General features: G+C 53.9%; 1 protein-coding gene across 2 annotated transcripts in view; it reads left to right on the top strand.

Annotated features, from left to right (window-relative positions):
• The first annotated feature begins 75 nt into the window (after positions 1-75).
• UHRF1 (ubiquitin like with PHD and ring finger domains 1) overlaps positions 76-5,994 on the top strand; it is a 58,445-nt gene continuing 52,526 nt past the window's right edge. Inside the window, exons 1-3 of one of the 2 annotated variants that reach the window (XM_081076058.1) lie at positions 76-228; positions 478-583; positions 1,194-1,337. The gene's annotated coding sequence lies outside the window, so the exon portion shown is untranslated. The remainder of the gene's footprint in view (positions 229-477; positions 584-1,193; positions 1,338-5,994) is intronic. The other variant, XM_081076059.1, reaches the window with a different exon arrangement.

Below are 5,994 nucleotides of genomic sequence, written 5' to 3'. Positions count from 1 at the left end.
GCCCGGGAGTGACGGGCTGGAGGACCAATTGTGTTGGGGGCCGCCAGGCCACGCCTGTCTCCGGCCCGGGACGTTGGAGCCACAAGTGAAGTCCAGGAAGGGCCGGACTTGGAGTGGGTGGGCACGCGCCCCCTGTGCCCCCGGCTAGGGGGGAACCGTGTAGAACGCCAGATCCAGCCAAGGGCGCCCTGGCCCCACGTAGAGACTCTATGAACTTGGTCCTGGGAGGTGAGTGTGACCCTGGGGTCCCTTGGTTCCTCTATTCTCCAGTGGCCAAACTGAGGCTCTGAGAACTCAACGCTCAGGGGCCACGCTCCCACCCTGGGCACAAGACTGAGGGAAACAAACCCCACCCAGCATTAATAAACAGCTTTAACCACAGCCGTGGACAGATATTCAGTGCCTTCTGCCCACCTTGACCTGTATAGTGCCACTTAATTCTCCAATACCATGTGTCCCTTTGTCTCCATTTTACAGAGGAGAAAACTGAGGCACAGAGATGGGCTACCAGGGGCAATGCAGGGACCAATTCCTGGATCTCTGACTCCTGGATCAACCCCTTCCTGAAGCTGCACCCACTTGGGTTTGTTTTTTTTTTTTCCTCCCCCCAAAAACTAACATTTATCCTCTTGGTCTATAAACCAGGTCTCAAATTCAGATGTCCCCAGAGTCCAAGTAGGAGGTAAATGGGGTGTCAGTATACCCTGCCTAGACAGGCAGGGCGTTACCCTGTGGAGGCCCACCAGGGATTCATAGATCCACAGGAATTCCAGACTAGAAGCAGTGTCCTGTCCCTTAGAAAACTGCTGGGCCAAGTAAAACCTAAGTGGGGCCTTATGCAGTCCAGGGGCTACCAGTTTGCCACCTTTGTTAAATGATGTGGGTTGAGGTCGGACTTCCTGGAACCTCCAGAAAGAACTTGGGAAAAAATTGGATGTCTGTGAGTGAGTGTAATTTTTTGAGAGGGTCTAAACTCGTGCTGTGCAGTAGAGCTCTCTGAGCTGTTAAAAGTCCTAGAATTCTGCCTCATCCAATATGGTGGTCACTAATACCATATGGCTGTTGCACACCAAGACACTGAATAGTCACATTTAAGTAGCCACATGCAGCTAGTTAGATTTGCAAGTGAGTCAGATCCCAAAATGATTTAAGCAATAAACTATAACAGACACAAATTTCACATTTGCTTGCAGGTCTTTTTTTCCTACTCGTTCATACATTCCACAATTTCTGTTGAGCTGATGAGCTGGGCACTGGGGACACAGCAGTGAGTAAAACAGATCCTGGCTTTGTGGCGCTCACCACCTGGTAGGAGAGACGGACAATAAACAAGATAAGTGAGTAAAATGCATAATGGGTCAGGTGATGGCAAGTGCTAGTGAGAAGAAAAGCAAAGGACCGGGATCAAGAATGTGGGGGCTGTGACTTTTAATAGGGCGGTCAGGGGAGACCTTTCTGAGTGCCATTTGAACACTGAACTCCTGAGGGAGGAGAGGACGGAGCCATGTAGCAATCTGGGAAGAGTATTTCTAATGAAGGAAACAGCAGGTGCTAAGGCCCTGAGGCTGGACCATGCCTGGTGAGTTGGAGGTGCAGCCAAGATACCAATGTGGCTGGAGCAGAGTGTGGGAAGGGGAGAGCTGGCAGAGAAGGGGTCGGGGATGTATAGAACTCAGAGAAGTGAAGTGCCTTATTCAAAGTCACATATCTTGAAAGTCCCTGGGAGATATGCCTGGTAACCTTCAGCTTCCAAGCGGCCTTCCGTGCTGGGATGTGGTCAAAATATTCGTGGTTTAGGGGATGTAACCCAAATCTGAATTGGAAAATAAAGTTCTGGTGATTTTGCCCCACATTTTCTGAACAAAATGACAGTCATGCTCACTTCCTTCCCTGGTATGGGGATCAACCCCCAACTCTAGTCCCCTGTGAGTGCAGTCAGGGTCATTTGCCACTGCGCATGTGCATATATGGGTGGGGGAGGGGAAGGAAAGGGCCGCCACAGCACTCCCTTTCCACCAGTACTGCCACCTCCTCCTGGAAGCCTTCCTGCCTACCTCCCCAAGTTCCCCCAAGCTAGGTTTGATAGGTAAAATAAAGGATGCCTCGTTCAATTTCAATACATTTTAGTCAACAATGAATCAATTTTAGGGGTATAGCACACACGGTATTTGGGATATACTTATGTGGAAAAATTATTCATTGTTAATCTGAAATTCAAATGGGGCTGGGCATCCTTTTTGTTTTGTTGGTTTTGCTAAATCTGACATCGCTTCCCAGTCATGTCTTCATGGAGACCGTCACCTCCCGACCTTGGGGAAAGCTCCTGAAGGGCAATACCTGCCCAGGAGCCCCAGGGTGGGAGGTAAGAAATAGTTGCTGTTTTCTGAACTATTTCCTCCTCCTCTCTCTCTTTCACTCCCTCCTCCTCTTTCTCCCTTCCTCCTCCGTTTCCCCTCCTCCTCTTCTCCCTCTTCCCCCTTACCTCCCGCTCCTTTCCCTTCTCCCCTGCTCTTTCTCCTCCTCTTCCTCCTCCCTATTCTCCCCTCCTTCTCCTCTTGCTTTTCTTCCTTCTCCCCTCCACCTCCTTCTAGTAGGAAGGCTCAAAACTCCAGTTCTTTTCTACTGAGTTTAGGGGAGGGAGAGGCAGGCCAGTGTTGTGCCACAAGGTGGCGCTGCTGGTTCCAGATTGGTCTTTGCGGGGTCCAGGTGTCAGTGCACGTGTCTGCCCTCTGACCCTTCCCTCTGTCCATCTATGTGTCAAGCATCTCCTGATATGTGTGAGCCATGTCAGGCCTGGCCTTGAGGACCCAGTGATCAGTGGATATCCAGCCATTCAACAAACAATAATTAAGCACCTCCAATGTGCCAGGCCTGGGCTGGGCAGTTGCAACCTGGTGGGCACTCACAGTCCAGTGGGGAGACACACGAAGGACCAGCAGGGCCACGTTAAGACGTTTGCGAGCCTGAGGCGCTTTGCCATTGCAGGTCCCTCCCTCCGTGAAAAAATACTGCAAATGGTCTTTTACAGCTGACTTGGTATTATTTTACTCATTTTTTTCCTTCTGATTTACAGAGAAATTAAAGTGAAACCATTCTGTAGGCCCCTAAAAGTGTTGTGAGCCCTGGGTCTCCAGTGTGATGGATGAGTTGGCTCTGGTGACCAAGTAGAGAAAATAGAGGGTGATCAGTGCTGTGAGGGGGGTTGCACAGGCATGGTGGAGCCCAGAGGAGATACTGGCCCCAGGTGGGTGGGGGGTCGGGAGGTCCTGGAAGGCTTCCAGGAGGAGATGGTATCTAAGCTGAGGCCTGAGAGATGAATAGGGGTCAGGCAGGTGAAGGCACTGAACAGCTGTTCCAGGCAGAGGGAACAGAGAGTGTGACGGTGCAGAGTGAGGCTGGAGGGTAGAGCATGGTGGGGACAGGGGTGTCAGGAAGGAGAAATGGAGTTCGAGTTAGGTTAGCAAGGGCCAGGCTGACTGAGTCCTGAGGGCACTAAGGAGCCACAGAAGAGTCTAGAGCAGGTCAGCAGGGCAGGTTAGAGCATTTGAAAGCTCTCTTGGGCTGCCCTGTGGGTAAAGGAGACCTGAAAGAGGAAAACAAGCCCGCCTGCTTCAGGTGAGTCTTGAAGAAAAGGTGGGACTTGAGGACGTTCCAGGCACAGTGATGTTTATTCATTCAGGAAGTATTTATTAAGTGCCTCGTGTGTGCCTTGCTGGGGATGTGGCAGTGAACCAGACAGAGAAAACCCCTGCCCTCATGGAGGGAGATGGACCAGATACAAAACTACAAACTACATATTACATAGTATGGTAGAATGTGGTATGATCTGTGGAGAAAAATACAGCAGGAAAGGAGGAGAGGGAGTCAGGGTGGTTTGCAATTTTAAATAAACCTAGGCAAGGGAGATCTCACTGAGAAGGTGACATTTGAGCTGAGACCTAGAGGAGGGCAGACCACTAAACTGTGTGGCTCTCTGGACAGGGTGTGCTCCAGGCAGTAGTAACAGCTGGTGCAAAGGCCCTGGGGCAGCGCTGTGCCCAGCATGTTGGAGGAACAGCTTCAGGCCCAGGTGGCTGAAGCAGAGGGAGCGAGGGGGAGAGAGGGAGGAAGGGAGTACAGGGAGGTACCTGTACAGGGCCTCAAGGGAAATGGGGAGCACTTAGGCTTTTACCCTGAGGAAGGTGGGAGCCCTGGAGGGCTGTGGGAGGACGAGTGACAGGACCTGATTCAGGTTGGAGCGATGGCCCATGTCTGGGGTCCTGAGAGAGCAGAAAGCTTTTGGGAAAGCACAGCTAGGTGAGGAAAGACCATAGTGTGGTGGGGGCAGGTGGGAACTGATGGCTTGTAGCGGGGTCTGCAGGGGGTGGGGGATGGGAGAGAGACAGTGGACAGGCCATGACTCAGAAGATGAGACTGGGGTGGACCTTTAGCTGGAGGCCCTGGGGTGTGTGTGGGGGGGGCAGGGGTAGCGGGGCCATCCTTGAGGCTGGGACCAGACAAGGAACAAATTTGGGGAGACATTGGTGAGCTTAGTTTTTTGCCTCTCCAAGAGCCCCTGGCCTAGGATGGCAGACTTACCACATAAAAATACCCAATAAAATGTGAATTCCAGATACACAATGAATACTTTTAGCCTAAGTATGTTCGAAATAGTGCAAAGGACATACTTATGCTAAGAAATTACTTTTTTACCTGCATGTCCTGTATTTTTTTTCTGGCAGCCTTACCCTGGCCATGACAGGCCTGCCCATTTCCCCTAGCTGCAGATCCAACCGGTGGGTAGACAGCCCGACCAACTGGGGCCCAGTGGCCAGAAGGCAAGGTTTTGTCTCCTCAGGCACGCTCGCTCGCTGCAGGAAGCCGGGGTCTTTTAACATGCAGGCCCTGGCCTGGCCCGCCCCCCCCCTCGACCCCCCCCCCCCCGCCCTCATGGCGCCAGCTGTCCACTGCCCCCTGTGTGGTGGTGGCAACAGGCTTGGGGGAGGGGAGATGTGTTAAGACCCACTGTCCCATGGGCCGAACCCTTCCAGGCCAGGTGGTCCCACAGCAGGAAGTCCTCCATGTGGCCTTTGTCCCCGTGGTGGCCTGTCCAGCTCAGAAACAGACATCTGAGGCCCTCTGTCCTTTCCGTGAAGTCCTCTGGGCAGAGTAGGCAGACTTCCTTGTCAGAAAGTACCGGAAGGACAGAGGCCTGAGGGTGCCTGACCAGGAACTCGTCATCACCTCTCTGGGCTGCAGCCACCCCCCCTGCCACTGCCCCCACACTGAGTGGCCTTGTCTGAGGTGGCCAGGCTTGGCGGCTCAGGACATGGCCCTCCGAGTGCCAGCTGCCAGGATGTGCCAGTCACGTTGGCAGGGAAAGAACACCCAGTTCTTGGCTGTCCTGCCTGCCCCTTTGTTCCCGGGCAGAGGTGGGGGGCTGTTGTCCTGGCAACTAGCCCCTTCCCTCCAAAAAACAATCCCTTGAGGTAAAGATTGGCGGTACCTCAGATCTAGGGGTTTTGGCCAAAGAGGGTCCCCTGTTACCCAGGGTGGCAAAGGAGACCCTCCCCCAGCTGGCCCTGCCTGCTCAGAGCTCATGTGTCTCCAACCATGGGGGAGGCCAGGTCACCATCTTGAGATTGGAATGCCGGACGTGGGGGTGAGGAATGGGGGAGGACATTCCCAGCGGGCAAGCATTGTGGTGGCAGCTGCTGCCACCCCCCCCCGCCCGCCCCCTGTGCCCTGAGTTGGAGTCTGCAGCTGGTGTCAGTGGCTTTGGTTCCCGGGGATGTTATTTTTGGGGTGGGGGTGAAGGAGTGTGAAAGGCGTCTCTTGGGGCAGGAAGTGGGGCGGCCCCAGCTGTATACTCCCGTTGGCCCACCTGGTCCCGTGGGCACCGCAGGCCATTGCACAGGAAGTGTTCCCAACGCCTGCCTGTGTGGTCCCCTGAATCTGGGGCCCAGAGGGGAGGCAGCCAGGGGGAGGGTGCAGGGACCGCTATTGAGGGTCAGA

This window comes from Rhinolophus hipposideros (assembly GCF_964194185.1).
Source record: "Rhinolophus hipposideros genome assembly, chromosome: 16".
Taxonomy (NCBI): Eukaryota; Metazoa; Chordata; class Mammalia; order Chiroptera; family Rhinolophidae; genus Rhinolophus; species Rhinolophus hipposideros.
This window is presented reverse-complemented; position numbering and strand designations above follow the sequence as displayed.